An 18,571-nucleotide genomic window follows, 5' to 3' on the forward strand; every position below is an offset into this window, starting at 1 on the left:
ACTGTTAGCAGGCTAGCAAAGGCCTAACTCAAGCAAGAAACATCCATCTATCCATTTGCTGCTTACTCTGTTCAAGGCCATAGGAGGCTGCTTCAGCCTTTGCTATACACTCGCAGAATATTCACTGCGTGCTGGGGTAAGTTAAAGGCCTGACTCATACTGGGAAAGAACAGAGAAAGTCGTACGGTGCCAGCTCTATCAATCAAAAGTCATCAAACCACATCAACACAGTCCCTTCTCTAAATGATAACTTCAGATATTTTTTTCCAACTTGGATTGTTGCTTATTTAGTGAGAAATTTCAAATGTTACAGAGACACATGCATGGAAACCAGGTTTTCTGGGGTTTTAACACAACACCTTGGTCGCATCACCAATCAAAGGGTGACAGTAATCCACTTTGGTAATTATACAATCTTTTTGTCGAGTATGGCGACTCCAGAAGAGACTTGATAAGGAGCATTGGATTTTGACACCACCAACAGGACCTTCTATAAATTTTGTTTTAAAAAAGTCTCTTTCAAAACCGTCCACTTATTATAAGCTTTTGACATATTCCCTTTTCCCAACTGTCATTTTAAAGTATGTTGAGTACTAAAAACCACATCTCAGCCTGAAACGTGTGTTCCAGTATCTTAACATAACCCCTCCCAGGCAGCCACATTACCAGAAACATCAACATGGCCACAAGATTATCTGTTTGGTTTGTTGAGGCTCAGCGGGGCATTACAGCCCAGGACGAGAACTCAAACTGACAGTGAAATCACAGAGACTGTCAATTACAGCACACTTAATGAATCAATTTCAAGGATGGTAAACAGCTCAAAAGCCTGTCGACTTTAAAGCCAATTTTTCTCTCTGAACTACCTCTTCACGCCGTGGCGGATCTGCAATGTGTGGCATGACACGGTAGGACACAGCATCCCTCATACTGCATCTTCTCCAACAAATAAGGTAGGCCGCTGCTTCAGAGCGTGCTGATAGATTAATACTTTACTTTATGTAGCATAGAGTGCATTTGATCAAAACAATACTTACTGCAAACAGATGACAGCTTTCCCAACTTCAAGTAGTAAGTTTCCTTTAGATCAGAGAGGCGACTCCATCCAGCAGTGTTGAACAATGACCAGGATATGTCTTCCTTTAATCCTGCGCCTCTGTTTCCCCTACTTGTGTGACTGTCGTCAGAGGAGGCTTCCCTACAGCGGCATATGAGAAAAGCAAGAGTCTGTTAAGGAAACCGCCTGTTTGTCCTTTAGCCTCTTTCACAAACTGCAAACGCATATGTGTCAGAGCCCAAATATTTGTTATAAAGTAAAACCTCCGCCCTGAATTTTACTTCGATATTTTAAAAAGCTCTGATGCTGCCTGATCATACTAATCCTATATGAATATATTAATCATTGATTCAAGAGTGCTGATCTTATTTTTGGTGCACTCTCCTCCATTTTCTCTGATATGAAGACAGTTGTGCAGACACTGGCCAGATGAGACCCCCAAAAGAGATAGCAGAGATACCAAAAGCAAAACTACAAAACAATAACAAGTATTGTATAGATTCTTCAACATTCACCAGTCATAAACATAGTCAGAGTGTACAGATCATGCAGAAGTGGGGAATGCTATTTCCCACAAACTACACTGTGTGCATTATGTAATACAATTGACCGTGAGTAATTCAGGCATCAAACTGAGTGGATTCTCATGCCATCAGCATGCTTGGAAGCCAACGCGGTCCCATGAGGATAGGTCAAATGTTCCAGGGGGGTATGAGTGATAGAAAAAATTAGCTATGCTCATGGTAACTGGATTGTTCTGGACAGCATGTTAGCCAGTGCAAAATTATAGTGGGAGATTAGAAATAAACACCACTTTCCCGCCATGAGACAGGCTTGTTGAATAACTGTTGAGTAGCTTTCGAACATATAGGCTTTTTAGTTGCACCCCACAGAACTCATTTGCATGCAAATCTGATGAAATAACTCTGGACATGAAGTGGGTTGTACACAAACACAAAAATATATTGCAAAGAATAAGATGCCTAGCTGGCCTCAACTTCTTCTATTTCAGTTCACGGCCCACCATTCATATAAACAGGCCAATAAGCGTGCCAGAAAACACAGAGGGCACTCAGGGCTCCACTTAAAAAAGGGATGGGAACTCTGAGAAACAAATCCTGTTTGAATGGGACTTTAATGACTAAAATTTCCTCAGGTAAAAGCTGCTAAAATCAGGAAAAAAAAAAAAAACATTCTTCATCCATAACTTTCCTCTCTGATTATTCTTCTCTCAGTATCTTACAAAGCAAAAATGTCTGCCTAACTAGAAGAAGCTTTGCCCACTCTTAGGGTACAACTGTATGGTTGCAGATTCAGTTTAGGTGGACTATTTGATATTGTGTCATGGTTTCGGTGCTTTGAATGCCAACTTGTGCTGTCAACTGTCAAGATAAAGACTGGTACTCTTTTCATTTTCCTTATCTTTCAAACTATGCACAAACATTGGTGAATGACACACATTCACAAAAGGTGATTTTAGCATCCACTTCTTCCACACAACACATTTGGTTAAATGGACTGAACTCAGTCCTCCAAAGTAATCAAAGTCAACACCAATGAGATCCTGTGGTACTTTTTTTGTTTATACCTATAGGTGCTGCCCAGCTTGTGTCAAACCATGATGAACGCTACAAAATGACTAATGTTTGCTGATGTGTAGAGGATCATTTATGTGAAGGTGCATTATGTTCTGTTGCACTATGTAATGCTATGCAAGTATTCGAAATAGAAACTTCATAAACTTTATCACACCAACTTCAGTTTGGAACAATGTGCGCCTCAAGGACAGTTTCTAAACATAGAGTCACTGTACTTGTATTACTGTTAATGTAGTGTTTCTGCAACTTCAAATCAAACACAGAAGCAAACAGAACGTGTCTCATAAGGCTGCTGCTTCTCTTGTTTCGGACTGTGCTGATAATGTTGATGATGATGATAATGATGATGATGCATTTGTTTATGAAGCATAGGGTTATGCTACAGAACGTGTTAGTTTTTCCTTGATGTCTGAAGGAAAAAAAGAGAGAATTTAAAGAGAGAGAACTTCAGACTCCGCTTATGTTTTCGGCTTCACACAGCTGGCCGATCACTCCGTGAAGTGGGTGTGGATGTCAGAGCGCCAGTGTCGAAAAGTTACAGAAATTGTCCAAAACAACCTCCGAATTCAGACAGAAAGATGTTTGGGAGGACAAGTTATGATACTTTATTATAACTAAACAAAAAACTACAATTAGGTGTAAAAACATTTTAGTTAACTGAAATCAAAATAAAAACCTAACTGACACAATATTGTATACTTATGAAACTAACTATACTACTAATATACAGGAAATCTCTTTAGTTTTAGTCTTTTTCAATTTGGTCGAAGCATGAGGAGGCACTGATGTGTGTGTTTATTAAGACTAGGATGTATTTGGGAGTCAACTGCTTTCACGAAGTGTTGTTTGTACTGTAATACCAATTCTATACCATATAATGATAATAATAATTAATAATAATCCAACAAAGGAGAAATGCTGTGGAAGATTTGCCTGTGCCTTTGACAAATCCAAACCAAACACAAAGGGCTGAGTTGCTCAGAACTTTACATGATGCACTTAAATGATGGCATTTGAATAAAAACGTGGGCTATAAGCAACATTAAAATATTTTGAAAACATCATGCTAAGCCTGTCTTGTAAATTTGCGACTTGCATATAACATATAATATATAACAACTCTAGGATGTAGAATAAGCTCAAATAGTAGCTCTACTTAGGCTAATAACCTCAAGTTGTATAAGAAATCTGGTTCCACATCGACAACATTTGAATCACATCTTGAGTGTTGACATAGCTCTGTAATTTCCTGACAAATAGCTTGCATAAATTTCAGGTTGCAGCTTCACACGCTCACACTAATGTTCCCAAAATGGCACAGGAGAGACGGCAGCAATTAACAAATCCAACAGGGTCAGAAAAGCACTTCAATCACAGATACCAGCCCTCTGCAGCCAACAGTAGTGACATCCTTTTAGTCATCCAGCAAGACAGAAATTTGAGAGCTCTGTCTGCTTGGAAACAGATGGCAAGACAGTTGGTGGGAATTTCGGCAACGCTCCCGTACATATTTGGGGATAAGATTTACAGTTCTCGTGCACGGTCGCGTTCTTGCGATGTCATCATGGAGTCGGAGAGAAGAGGAGTTGAGACACTGAGACAGTCATCCATTTCACACACCAGCCCATTTTTGATGCAGATTAATGAACACATGTTCCACCTGCACCTAACTTTTCAAACCAGACAGTGGCCACATTGTGATTGTTCTCACAGATCAACAACTAAATACTGGATATTCATCGCAGTGGTGTTAACTTCATGGCGATTACTTTTTCTTTCTTTTTTTTTTTTTGCCATAAATAGCAATTTAGGGGAACACTATACAATTTCCAAGCATGTTTACACATCTCAGCGGTTGAGAGGAGCAGCATTTATGGCATAAAAGGCTAGAAGTTGCCACTAATGTTTGCAACAAGGGTATAACAATCCTACAAAAATATTATAACATAATATTCCGATATTGATCGTATGTGGTTACCCTTTGGCGTGTTTACCCAAAGTTGATCAGCATCAGAGCTACACTAAATCCCTAGCCAGGAGCATAATCACAAAGCCAGATGTAGATTGTGTTGAACCATTCACATCAATATCAAAGACAGGTTCATTCTGGGCCAGTGCATCTGTCTGTAAGAATGGATGTGGATTCCCACATGAAGGGAAAAAATGTGCAATCGACTCCATTGATAACACAACATTAACTAAGTTGAAGGGTGATGTAACTTGGGTTCTACCTAGCTCAAAGGTTCAGCGACATCTACCTGCTGTGCTTGGACACAGGGTTCCCAATGTTGTTGACCGTTCTTCATAGGCTTTAACAGACTAGCTGGAATATTTCATGTTTTTAATACAAGACACTTTTGGATTTCAATTTGGAGCCAATTAAATTTAGTACTCAACAGTTACCCTGAGTTAACGTGTCAGAATTGATCAGGAAAAAAATTATCTATGCATCCCTAATAGGCTGCTGTTGAGGTTATTCAAAATAGCCACATATAGTGCATAGTCTTTTCATCTTTATGTAAAACTTTACATTTTAGCATTTGATTGTTGTCCGGTGTTAAATGTCCACCCAGGCTCGTATGATTCCTCACTCGTGCTGACTACATTAAAGCATTGTTCTCATAATATCTAGGCTGTTCTCTCTGTCTCTCTCTCTCTCTGTCAGGGCTCTCCATCTGTACAGTATGTTCCTTCTGTTTACTTCTGCGTGGATTAGCCTACCTAGTCATTGTTACATTATGTTGTTATAGATTTTTTTGCTCATCTGTCACAATTTAAAATCAGAGATTTTTTATATAATCCATGCTGTTTTCATGTACTACAATACACCCTCGCAGACCTTATTATTAAGCAGTTATTTCACCAGACAGACAGGAGAAGATGGAGAAAGAGAAAGGGATCCGATATAGGGAAAATTTTAGCTTTTAAGTCTCCTTATCTCAGGTGGAATGGCTAAAATTAACTGCCTCTTCTTGTGCTCCATTTCCTTCTCTGGCTGCAATGAAAGGCCCTGACATGGCCGACTGAAAGCCTCAACAGGGTTTCTGATTTATCCTCTGCAAAAGACCATGGATCAAAAGAGATATGCAATTTCACATATCAGAGAAAACACCGCAAGGGCTGTTTGTTAAGTGAAAACACTGTGCTGGCTTGCACTTCAAATGTGTCAGAGCACACAAACCTTGGCTTTCTAACAACGCTGCACTTAAAGGGTAACTGTATTTCAAAAACATGGTCCCTATTTTTACACATCGAGTTTGAAATAACTGGTAGGTACAAAAAGTTTTTGGAATGGGTCCAAGGCGTTGCGGTCGCCTTAGCTGGCAGCCACAACGTAATCCTGTGGGACGACTGCATCAGATCAAAGCATGTCCACCAAATGAGCTTGTTTTTGCCACTCAGGCTCAGGTTGTTATTCAACGTGTGTGACAACACTACATTACCTTTTTGTTTAACCAGAAACAGCCATTACATCCCTCTCTTCAAAGCCACCAGACTCCATTGACAGAATAAGTAATTTTACCCCACAGAACATGGGGGAAACATCTCACAGGAAAATCACCTCTTGAGAGGAGCACTAGCTGATCCCTAACACTCCCTTCCATCATCAGGCCGTTCCTTCTTGTGTTCTGGCTGCTGTCAGACCTGACAAATATGCCATATCTTGTCTTATGTGTGAACTGAGCTTACAATGGGCAGTGCCAATTAGCTCGTGTAGCATCCTGGAGCCATCCAGAAGTGATGCTGCAATTACAGTTGGCAGTGATGCATTTAACACAACACTCTTGAAATAGGTGTTATTATGCTAAGGTGACAGTAGAAATCTACACAACATTTGAGTGAGAAGGCCACTTTTAAATTCTCTCTGCAGGAAACATCCTGATTTACCAAAGCTTAGTAGTTTTATCAAATCAGTCTGCCCTGCAATGTGATCTATTCACTGTTAACAAGTATTTCTTGCTCTGGTATTTCTCAAGAGACAGCCCACCCCAAGACCTTAAACAGAAGGAACTCACATTCCAATCTCCAGCATGCAGAAAGGGGAGAGAGGCAGAAACAGAGGAAAAAAACGAATAAGGAGAAATGAAGACAAGGGAGCGGGAGAGATAAGGTGAGGGATGTGGACAGACATGATGAGAATGTCAGAGTCTGGGCATGCATTCCACAACAGGAAGGAAGCACGACGAGAGGAAAAGGCACTGTCGGTGATGGGAGGAGGGAGGAGGGAATTCGTGGGAGGTGGAGAAGTAAAGAAGTAGCGACAGAAGTGAGACAGAAGGTGAGGACGAGGCAGAGCGAGGCCAGCGAGGGAGGTCGTAAACAGGTAAGAGCCCACTTTCAGCTCCTGTCAGCACTGTGCATTGCATGCAGACAGTGAATGTGCAAGCTGGCCGGCTATGAGATTAAAATGTCCTCTTTTTCCTGACTTTGCATTTGCCAGATTTCTCTCTGTGTGCGCTGCCAGAAAACCTTGCCGGGTCCAGATAGGCCTAGGCTCCACATTAGAGGACCTCATCCCAATCACAGCGCGTCTCATACAAATTCAACCTGAAAGATTTTGCTTGCAAGCGCTAACTAAGGTCCTGGGAAAATCTCCCAATAGATCCCAAAGGTTTTGAGCCAACTCCAGCTGCTTAATCCAAGAACACCTAGAGAGAGGTTTCAGCTGTTCTACATCCCAACAGCCCTTTGATAATCTTTTATCTTCCCATCAGCACCCCTGACATTTTTCTTTACTCTCTTTTCCTTTTCTCCCACATCCCCTTTAATTCGGTTGCTACGTGTGTTACAGAACATGTGCGCCTCCACCTACACACTCAGTTTCAATAGCCTACTTAATATTGTAAATGCAACACAGCCTCCAGATCTGCTCAGTCTTGGCATTCACAGGCACTGGCAAGGGAGGGCTGATTGCATGAGATGTTCAACTGCTAATACATGGGGGGGGGGTTGACAAAGCAGCAGCAGAAGCCAAAGAAAAGCGGACAAAGCAACTGAAATGCTGTCTGGGAGAGGAATATCTCTAATGCTGCTGTTGTGTTTCAAGTTGAGAATTTGACCCACCCCGGCCAACCGATGAATAGGGATGAGATCTCTTTGACGTGTCCATTTAGGACCTGTCGAAGGAGGAAGCTGTGTGTGTGTGTGTGTGTGTGCTTCCCGGGGGGGGGGACTGAAGCTGGTAGCCTGAGGGCAGACTCCACAGGTTGAGATGCCAGCAATAAGAGGTGACAGAGCAGCTACAGGGGGTCCACTTACAATAAAAATCCCTCTCAGGGTGTCATTAGGGCAGAGGAGAGCTCAGACACAAGCACCGACTCACAAACTTGCATATGAGTAAACTTAAGTGAGGATTAGCACTTGTCTTGAATGAACCTAAAGAGTTTTACTCTAAGAATGGTCTGCTCATTCCTCGGTTGCATCGCATGATGATCAAAAACCTTTGTGACATCCTCATCACTTAAATGTAGCACTGTTACATCACCACTCAAATCTGACTAGACTACAGAGACGGCCATTTTGATTAATGAGACCGGTTTTGACAGAGCACTGGGTAGAAATCAAGCCTTAAATTGATATTTGATTTCCTGCAAGTTCCTATGTGTGCCTTCTTTTTTTTTCCTTCAGCAGCCGATCATGTGTGACTCATAACATTTCACTAACCCAGAAGCCTGACTTGAAGAGAAACAATTCCTAAACTTTCCCTGCAGGCAGCAACAACACGGTCGCACCTCCCTGGATGATTTCTACGTGGATCCACACCTCGCAGAGCTTTGGTGAAGCGCTGCACAACAACAAATCGCAAGCAGCAATGCATGTCAACCGACTGCACAGCAGCGGTCGTGGCTTTGCGCTAGACAGCTCCGGAGAAAAGACCTGCTCCAACACCAAGTGTGACAGGATCTCTCTGCTGTGAATAAATCACGTCACTGTGGTCGAAAAAGATGGACAGCGAAGGTGGAGGAGGATGACAGGAAACCCACATGAGCGAGTGCAGCTAGCCATCCCAATTATACAGCAGTCCCAACCGACCAACAATTACCTTTATCTGATGGTCTGTGTTTCCTGTTTCTTTTAGAGCCACGACGATCTACGGTCGGCATTTCAAACTGTGGACTGTCTTCGCGGAGATGCACAGAGGACGAAAATACTGACTGAATGAAATACATGTGAGATATTAGCTACAAAATAAGGCGTGACACACCGCGCAGCTACGTTACCAACATCCCCAGACAGCTAGCTAAACTTTTCACTGTAGTTTTCTCTCCGAAGCGTCACCTGAAATACGTGCAGGCATCGCATGAACGCTCAGCCACAACAGTGAGATGCACAGACAGTGAACGAACAGCTAACTGTAACAGAGGGCTAACGGTGTTGTTGCCGCCTGTGTGTCAGTGGTCTGACCACCGGAGGGGAGAGCGCACTCACCTTTATTCATTTCCACCTTGTCGGCGTGTTCGACAGAGAAAATAAGGCTCTCGCTGGTCAGTCACCGACATACAAAGATCGTCACGGCCGGTGGAGATAAAACGAAGCGGCGTAGAGAGTTGGTAGCAGAAAACCCTCTCCGGCTCCTCACCTTTGTGTCTGTTGTTATCCGTGCACTCCGCCGACCGCCTCTCGGTTTGTTCAAATCAGAAGTTCATCCAAAGTTGCAGCGGTTCGCTCCGCCTAGCGACGGCGATGAGGTCACCGCCTCCCTCTCTCTCGCTACTCTCAACTCTCGCGATACGGACCGGAGTGGCCGCGTTCGCGGATGAGTGGACTGGGCAGTCTCGCGATATGACAGAGAATGGAGCGCTGGTGAAAGGATGTGGAGGGGGGAGCGTTGCTCTGGTAACAGAATCGGACGGGCTGCTTTAGCGATGGCTTTTCTCCTCAAGCAACTGGTGTGTTTGTGTTGCAGGTCGGGGTGTTGATGAACGCTGCGAATTGAAAATTGTATTTCATCATCTGTTGCAGTTTGAATACAGGTGCAGCAGAATAACTCAACGACCATCAGGAGCTACGTTTAGTGTAGCTGGAAGATGTGTTACCGGGGTTTCTGCTGACTGATTTATGGCATCATAATGAGCCACAGCTAAACTATGTATAACAGTCCTGTAATGAGGCTGAAGGCTTATTCTTGATTAACAGTAATAGAATATTTAGAAGACATGTATTGACTGTCCTTGCCCTGTTTTGGTTTTCATTTGGGGCTGTGCATGTAGCACACAGTGGGTTTATCAGAGCTGGCTGTATCTGAGAAAGAGTTACTTACTGTGATGAGAGCTGTAAAACTGAACCAAAATAGTACATTTGTGCACCATAAAATCAAAACAGTGGGCTGAAGGAAGCTAAAATGCTCTTTACTGTAGTTGTGTTGAACTTGAAGAGTCAGGAGACGAGCAACACCATTCATATTCAACTGATCCATTGTTAACATAAAGATATTGTGTAGGGCAGCTTAAAACACCGATTTACAGAGCCATAGCTTGCAACATCCCATTGTATTGATGAGTGCAAGCCAGATAATTAGATAGAATTCCTAGAAGTAAATAGAGGAAACAAACTAGTCTATAGTGTGCCATGAATGGATGCAACTATTTATTCCGCAAACATTGCTGAGTTTGTTCTGCTGTTGAGAAAATCAAATCACATCGATGACGGCGATCAGCGTTCAGCAGGACTGAAGGTCTGGGATGCTCTGAATGTGCTGCGTTTGGGCTTATTGAACACACAAACCCATTGTATGACACAGACATGCATTCAACCTGTGTTTGTCAAACATAAATACCATGATCTTCACAGAAGTCACCACCAAAAAGGGTTGGGGGGGGGGGGGGTGCATGCTGTTTAAAGTTACTGCTACAGAGCTGCTTTTACAGTGGAATTATAACTTGTTCAGAGTGGCTGAAATAATGTTTGGTCAGACGCTGGGATCTGTCTTCTTTATTTGCAGAAGAAGCATTCAAAAGTAGCAGAGGACACGCTCATAAACACGTAAGAAATCCTCCAAATGTGCAGCTGTTTGCCTGTGAGTGTGTGTTGTTCTTGGGACGCTTTTAAAAAAAAGTGATTTTGATCCTACAGAGAAAATCTGATTAAATAGAGAGTCATGGAAAATTTTACCTTCAAAATTTCACATTAGTCTGTTTAGTTTGCTGTATTTTGTCAGATGGTTATAGATTTTACAAATAAATTAACAGCATTGATGCTTTCATGTTTAGGCAGCAATTTACTGAAGCGGTTAAACCAAATTCTAAATAGTTTTAATGACCCTAACCTCCCAAAGAGAAGTGGATGAGAAGTACAGTATATAGTAGCAGAACATCTCAAAGAGTACACCACTGATTTAACACTTCACTCTTAACATCAGACTCACAAAAAGGAGAGCAGAACCACAGATATCATCTTTTGTAGCCTCAAGCAGAGAAGAGGAGCGGGCTACCGAGGTCTGAGACGCTCGCTTCTGTCTTACTCCACACCCCCGGATTTTTCTTCATTTTCAAACTTGTAGTCTTCAGATCCAACCAAGTGACATCACTTGAGGCGATTTCTCAGGCAAGTTTCAAAGCCACACTTTGTTCACATCTGCTGCCGCTGTATTCCCCAAGTCCTGTAAACAGACTTTGTTTACTCCAGCAAAGTAATAGTACGTAAAAATGAACTTTTAGGTAGACTACCTCTGCTACCACTGATTATTTGTCATGGATAAGTTCATCTATGATGGCGTCTCCCATTAAAACCTGCACAAAGTTACAGTGCCACCCAACAAGCAGCTTTTTCATTATAGCATAAACATACAGTAAAACATCCTCCTCTGTGCCAGATGATTCTGAAAGACCCACTAGACATTAAATGTCACAAACAGCAAATCTGATACACTATCAGTTAGCAATAGACAATAACAAAGAAGCATTTATTGTATGTGTGTGAAAGGATTGATCATAACTCGCAATAGACAATAACAAAGAAGCATTTATTGTATGTGTGTGAAAGGATTGATCATAACTCTGAAGCCGTAGGCTTTAAATTCCACCTGCTGGCTTTCCTCACATACATTAATTATTTCAGCATAAAATTTTAATTAGATAGGAGAAAGAACACTGCCCTAATTAAAGCAGTTCCGCAGGTACCAACATAAGGAGTGGGTGAATAGTATGAGAGTTGCAGGAATTAATCTCTCTCTCCTACATAACCACCTGTCATTAGTTATTATCGTGTTCTTTGTCTGTCTTTGCTTCTCAATAATTCTTAATTCCAGTGACAGTAGTTCATATCCCCATCTTCATTTACTCACCCTCTCCACATCTACCTCCACTTTCCACTTTCCATCTATGCATCCATTATTCTAAAATGTCATCCCAGATTGCATAACAATCTAATAAAGACAAAGGAAAAGAGATTACCGTCATTATTCCTGTAGCTCTATGGGTCCTAACACTACCCACCCCATTCTGTCATAGGGCGGATATTTGTGTGGGCGGTTTGTATTGTTCTCTTGTGAAAAACTGCTCCCCAAGGATTAGCTCAAGTAGTCTAATTGGGTTAGCCACAGAATGAAATTCAGCATGGATTAAAGCATAGAAAAGACACATTATCGACACGAAATGACAGCGAAACTTTCCTGTTTGTGGGCATCAGTTACTCATGAAAAAGGGACATCTCGAGAAAGCTTGATTCATCGAGTGGTGGAATTATGAGGTTTATGCTGCCTCATAAGTGTCCTGTGTCTTTAATCAGTTTTATTCATGAGAACAATGTAACAGGATCTTTCTAAAGACCCTAAACTACTGCAAATTTATTATTAGATTAAAATATGAATGGCACATTCACCCATCATTCATAGGGAAAGCCCCTATGCACAGCAGAGACTAAGCAGCTTCTTAAAATACTGACACCTGAGGCAGAGGAGCATGTGAGTGTGTGTGTGTGTGTGTGTGTGTTCTTCCACGTGCATGACAATGATGCAACAAAAAACTTCACCAGTAGCTAACATTTCTTGCTTTCAATACAAACTTTCCAGCCCTTTTTTACCATATACAATTGAAACTGCAAGAGTGTTAAGGGGGGAAACCGTATCATTGTGCGTTGCATTGTGGGTCCATCCAAAACGATGTAACATAATATGGTTACAATTTGTATGGAGTTGTTGTCAGGACAAAAACTGTGTCCCACTTTCACACTACAGACAAATTACGTACAATATTAGATACTCGTTGTATTGTATCATATTCTGTGAGTATGCAATAAATTAATTAGTGTGTCCCAATTCCATACTACATACTAACTGTGTACTGTGTTTGCTATTGTTTATCATTGTGTACCACTTTTGGTAGTAAAAAGTGTTTTTTCTACTGATTTTTACTTCAACATACTCTCACTTTTCCAATATGCACACATAACACAGTAAAAACCTGCTTAGATGTACTTTGGAACTGTTGTAAGAAATTGGTTGAGGAAAACGGGTGATGTTGCAGTTCCTACTTGTTAGAAATGGAGGTCACAGATTATGTGATGGCCCTTTAATTTCATGAGATACAGGGCCTGTCTTTGCACTTGCAGCATCTTGGCCTACACCTCCACTTTTGTCTGACATGTTCTCTCTCGGTGGCATGGTAGACTCATCTGTGAGGAAAGCAGACATCTTAATGAGCGGGGCGGTTTCCGAAGCTCCAGACTGCCCTTTGCATCACAGCTATAAAGGTGATTTTATAATATCTGGCGCTGACGCAGCAGCCGACCATTACATTCTGTCTGAGATGTATTAAGATGTCAAGTAGTGAAGTCAGACGTGGGTGGGGGGGGTGGGCACCTATAGGATGGATGGCCACAGAAACCCAGAGAGGGAGAGCGGTGGAATTCCTGGCTCTGTTGCCCCTGGAAGCAGAGGAATGAAAAGAATGGGCCCCATTCACAAAGTTCCACTCAAGCGGCGCTCCTACACTAATAGAGATTGACGTGAAGAAAGGCGACAAGTTGTTTTCACATACACTGGCTCTTTTGTCTCCTTTACCAAGGGGTATTATGCAGACAGTGTGCTGAGAAAATAGACAAAATTTGATGCGCTTGTTTTTCATAAGTGGAGACCACTGCGTCTTGATTGGAGTGTGTGCGCAATTAGTGTTTTGTTGCACATTGTTATTGTGAGGGTAATCTGGTGGAGCTTGCTAAACTGAATGATTGGCAGACATTTTTTTAGGGCTGACAGGAGGAGAACAGCAACAGATGATGCTCAGTCCAATCTCTGAGAGCGGACAACTTCTTTTTTTAGTCCTTACTATCTCCATACATGCTTAAAGAATATTATCATCAAATGCACTTGAAGATTGCAATGAAACAGAAACAGAAATAACACTGAAACAAGAGTCTGCAGCAAAGCAACAGGTTATACTGTCCTTTGAGTTAAATGCTAACTACATCATGTTAACAGCAGTAGGTGAGCTGAGGCTGATGGAAATTAATAAATCAAAGTATCGAAGTTATTAGAATGTATCCTGATGGCACTAGGTTGGCACCATGACTCCGAACAGAAAAAGCACTTCAGAGACTGGATGGATGATTATTCAGCGGTGGCATATGGTCATAACAACTGTGGATGTTCTAATGCATGTGTTGGAGTGTGCAGCCCGGAGCATATGGCTCAGATGTATTTGGTTTAAAGCATTTAGAGCAAGACAAATAAACCACTTCATCACAAGCCCTCTGCAATCAGTTTTATTTGAACACGCCTTTAAGTCCAACCCATCGAGTTGAATGTCAGTCGCTAAAACAAACAAAGACAAGACTTAGGAAGCGTGAATCGTCAATTCTTTACAGTGTGTATATTTTATGGGTGTAGCTTCTACTTATGCAGGGAACAAATTGAATCAATTGAACAAAAGCAGGCAGCAGATAAAGATAGATCAGAACACATGCAAAAAGATGCTTGCTATTTGCTCACTTATTAACTAAATGTAGCTGTGAGAATTGCCAATGCAGTTAAAGCAACTAGCTGTGAAGTCTACGTCTTTCTCCACAGTTTTTCTCATGTTCAGTTTCTCTTCAGCAGCAAAGCTGCACAGGTCTGTCTCTTGGGAATGTGGGTTGTTATCGTGCGCGCTCCAAGCAAACTCCATTATCAATGAGAGAAATGAAAGACTTATTGAGAGACTTGTGCACGTCTGTGCTGCCAGAGATGAATATATGCATATATATGTATTTTAAATGTTTATTAAATTGTTAAATAGATTAATTTACTTAATGTTCTCTGTCTTTGCATGTGGTGAAGGGGCAGGTGGTTTCTCCGCGGATTAACATCTGAGCTGCCTGACAAAAGCTGCACTGCATTATGATCCTTGCAATCCCAGCCTCCCTTTGTAGAGTACAGGAACTTACAGAGAACTCTTTTAAGATATGTTTGAAAAGGCAGAGGCATAGACAGAATTCAAGTTAGAAATACCTCCCGTTTGGCAATGCAGGCGCGCGCGCACACACACACACACACACACACACACACACCTCCCCACGAGCAGAGCTGGAGCCGTGTGACTCACGCTGGTGTGAAAACACAGTGGAGAAGTGGGAGGATGACATCACAGCACCCTGCAGAAGAACAAGTGCCTTGGCGTTGGACCCCATTCAAGCACGCACATAGGGGCACGTACACAAACACCTATATATGTATATGTACACACTCTCCTCCGCCCGCCTCTCATCGCACCAACCACCCCCGCCACACGTGCACACAAACACACACTGAACATTTCCTACCCAGAAATAACTCTGGTTGTCCTGAGGAGACATTAGATTTGTTGTGTTTTTGATTTCCAACTTCAAATTGTGGGAAGGGGCGAGCCAATGGTTGGCCAGGATACAGACACGCTCTGACAGGATTTGGGGGCTGGGGCTGAAAAAAATAGAAATTTCAAAGGAGAAAGTGCCATCCACCTCAGATGCTGAGAAACTCAACCAATCATTTAGGTGTCTACGTGCGCCTGCGTTCAGTATATGCCCCCCCTCCCTCCTGCTTGGGCCCAGCTCCAGCTTCTGTGATGATGCACAAGTAGAAAAGGAAGTGTGATTAATTGTCAACAGAAATTCCCCCCTCCATACATATTGCATTTAAATGCAAGAACAGTCACTCGCTCTGTGTTTCTAACGCGATTGAAAGGAAGGAGGCAGGATTAAAGCTTGATCTGGGAGACAAGTTGCTGATGCAGTGATTCACCAACAAAAACACATTTCACCATGCTTTTGACAAACACCGTGTCTTCTTTGGCGGTGATTAAAAATAGTTATCCAGGGGCTGACAAGTACACACTCGAGTCATGCAAACATTTCAACAAAACAAGCTCAGCCCAACTCAGTTTAGCAGCTGCTCTGGAGCTTTGAATCGTAGTTGTCGAAATTCCCATTTTTCGCCACCTTAAACCTGAATTAACAGATTTTTTAGCAACTTGGGGGAAGCAGAAAGAAGCTAACATAACATTGATGCATTCTTAGCTTAGAAAGTTGATATGGCGATGTTAGCTATCAGTTAGGTTCACATCTAGCATTTATGGAGCAACATTGGCATTCCTTTGGAGCCGCGTGTCTTCCCACCTGATGAATTTTTGTAGTATTCATTCTCTTTTACGTCTCAAAAATATGAAAAATTGAAATGAAATATATAATGACAATAATAAATTAAAAAAAATACATGAAATGAAAAATATCTGGCTCTTTAGCTGCCAAAATTTCCATCACGTCCATCAGTTTGTTGATAACTTTGCTTGTCTGTCATCTGTTGCTGGGCAGGTAGCATACAGTGGGTTTAAATTTGAATGGGACCGGCTTTATATTGCTTTCAAGTGCTCCTTCATATGCCAAAAACTCTTCTATCTCGGTTTTGGTCTCCACCAACTCCAGAGAAAAATACCTTGCTCATTAGCGACTAGATTCTCCGCTATGTTCATTAGCTTGTCGTTAACTTTGTCCTCTGCTGGCAGCTGGATCGCAGCTTCATCATCTACACCATCAGTTCACATTACTCACGACATTTTGCATCATCTCTCATTACACACTCCTTTCTCTTTGAACTAAGTCTGAACATGAACTGCACGCTTACACTAAAGCTTTTCTTCCCTGCTATTGTTTTTTTTCAGAGAGAGATGTTTCTGCAGCAGACTACCCTTTCCCACTCAGTTTGTTTTTTAGATATTGTTAAAGAGGATAGATGGAGGTGGTTCTCAAGAACTCAGGTAGCTTTAAAAAGCACAGTGAAACCACAGGTGGTATGAGAAGATGGAGGACAAAATGATTCAATGTTAGATCTGGCTGTACAAGAAACCTTCCACCTACACTGCGACATCTGAATGTGTGATTTGTCTATTTTCTCCTCTGATTTTCTGGCATGCTGTGACCATAAAGCTGCAGCTCCATTTGGATGGGAGGCATTGGCGAGGATACTGGGAAGTGCAGAGCGGATGGAGGGGGGGGTGTCTGGGTCTGGCTTGGCAGGGTGCTTCAGCAGTTAATTAAAGCTGCCGGGCAGGTATTTCAGGATTAGGAGTGGGTGTGTGGAGAGGGCCTCTGGTGGCCCTAGCATGAAGTCGTCATCTCATGGGTATTAGTGGCTGAGAAGGCTTGTTTGTGACTCCAAATGCACTGTTGTCATCTCAGTAGAATTCATTCGATGAGGTTCATATCTTTTTTTTTTTGTTACAACTGGGCACGGATCGTTTCTGTCAGTTGATACATTTTGTGTTAAGATGGCATCTTGTTGGCGAGCGAATCACAGGCTGCATATTATACTCATAAGTAATGATGTGTAAAGTAATGTGTGATTTATTTCTCATGTTTTGTTTCCCTGTGATCACAGATAATGTTGTTATTTCAACAAAGCAGGATTATTCATCATCTCAAAGAAATACTTCCTGAAGAGAAAAAGGCCTGTAATTATTTTCAGAATGTCATAAAATGATGACCGCGATGACGAGGCTGAGAAAACAGCCATATGAAGAGAGAAGGAAAATGATTTCTTGTGATCACTGAAGCTCAGCATTTTCATAGTAATGTTGAATTAACCCTCATCCTGTCAACATATTCAACATGTAAGGGCTACAGACTGAGGTCTCCAAGAATCATACCAAAATCATACGGCTTATGCCATACCAAAACTTATTTCTTCTAACATTATTAGTTATGTAATCGATGTCATCTGAAATAAAAGCAGATTATTTATTTGGGATAGGAAATCTGTGTCTTCTGCATCTGTCTTGTTGAGCAAAAATAAAAGACAAAAAGAATACAATGATGTGAAAGTATTAGGAACAAGCTGACAAAGTCATGCAAAACTGGAATGATAGAATAAAGCACCTGCAAGATATAACGAAAAGCATACCTGGGGGGTCTGTGGGTACCACAGCGGGTGGGATGAGGGTTAAATGACTGTGTGTGACTATGTGGAACAACAAACCCACAGAGTTTCTACGGAGCCTCTTAGCTTCTTTTAGCTAATTGTTTTGGCCTGTAAATTCTGCTCTCATCAATCCTGTGTCCAACAGCAGGAAGCTATTTTCAGCAAAGAAACCCACAGCTACACTGAGTTTACATAACTTGGCCAGCAGCAGTCAGAAGACAAAATTAGCAACTTGCTAATGAAGACAGTCGAAAAAGTCTAGCAACTTGAGAGACTGATGTGCTTCTGCAGAGTTTATGGAGCTAAGAGGAATGCAGGAAATGGATGTATATTTGTTGCTAAAATGTTGGATGTCAGATTGTTTTTATTGTTGAGACAAGACAAAGTTAAACCGGCTCTTCCGGTTTCTGTTTCAGAGGAACACGTCTTTTTTCAGCCATAAGCTCGAGACACTTCACCAGCTCAACAGAAGGGTCCAGTTGAGTAGACATGACCAGTCCAGATGTGGCTGCAACAACAGCAGGACAGTGAAGGCCACATCGGTGTTTTTCA

General features: G+C 41.9%; 1 protein-coding gene across 1 annotated transcript in view; it reads right to left on the reverse strand.

Annotated features, from left to right (window-relative positions):
- sipa1l1 (signal-induced proliferation-associated 1 like 1) overlaps window positions 1–9,167 on the reverse strand; it is a 71,328-nt gene extending 62,161 nt beyond the window's left edge. The window contains exons 1-2 of the mRNA XM_070848922.1: window positions 9,085–9,167; window positions 1,038–1,198 (exon numbers count right to left, since the gene is read on the reverse strand). The gene's annotated coding sequence lies outside the window, so the exon portion shown is untranslated. The remainder of the gene's footprint in view (window positions 1–1,037; window positions 1,199–9,084) is intronic.
- Between the last annotated feature and the right edge of the window lie 9,404 nt (window positions 9,168–18,571).

The sequence above is a fragment of the Pempheris klunzingeri genome, chromosome 18, assembly GCF_042242105.1.
Source record: "Pempheris klunzingeri isolate RE-2024b chromosome 18, fPemKlu1.hap1, whole genome shotgun sequence".
Classification (NCBI taxonomy): Eukaryota; Metazoa; Chordata; class Actinopteri; order Acropomatiformes; family Pempheridae; genus Pempheris; species Pempheris klunzingeri.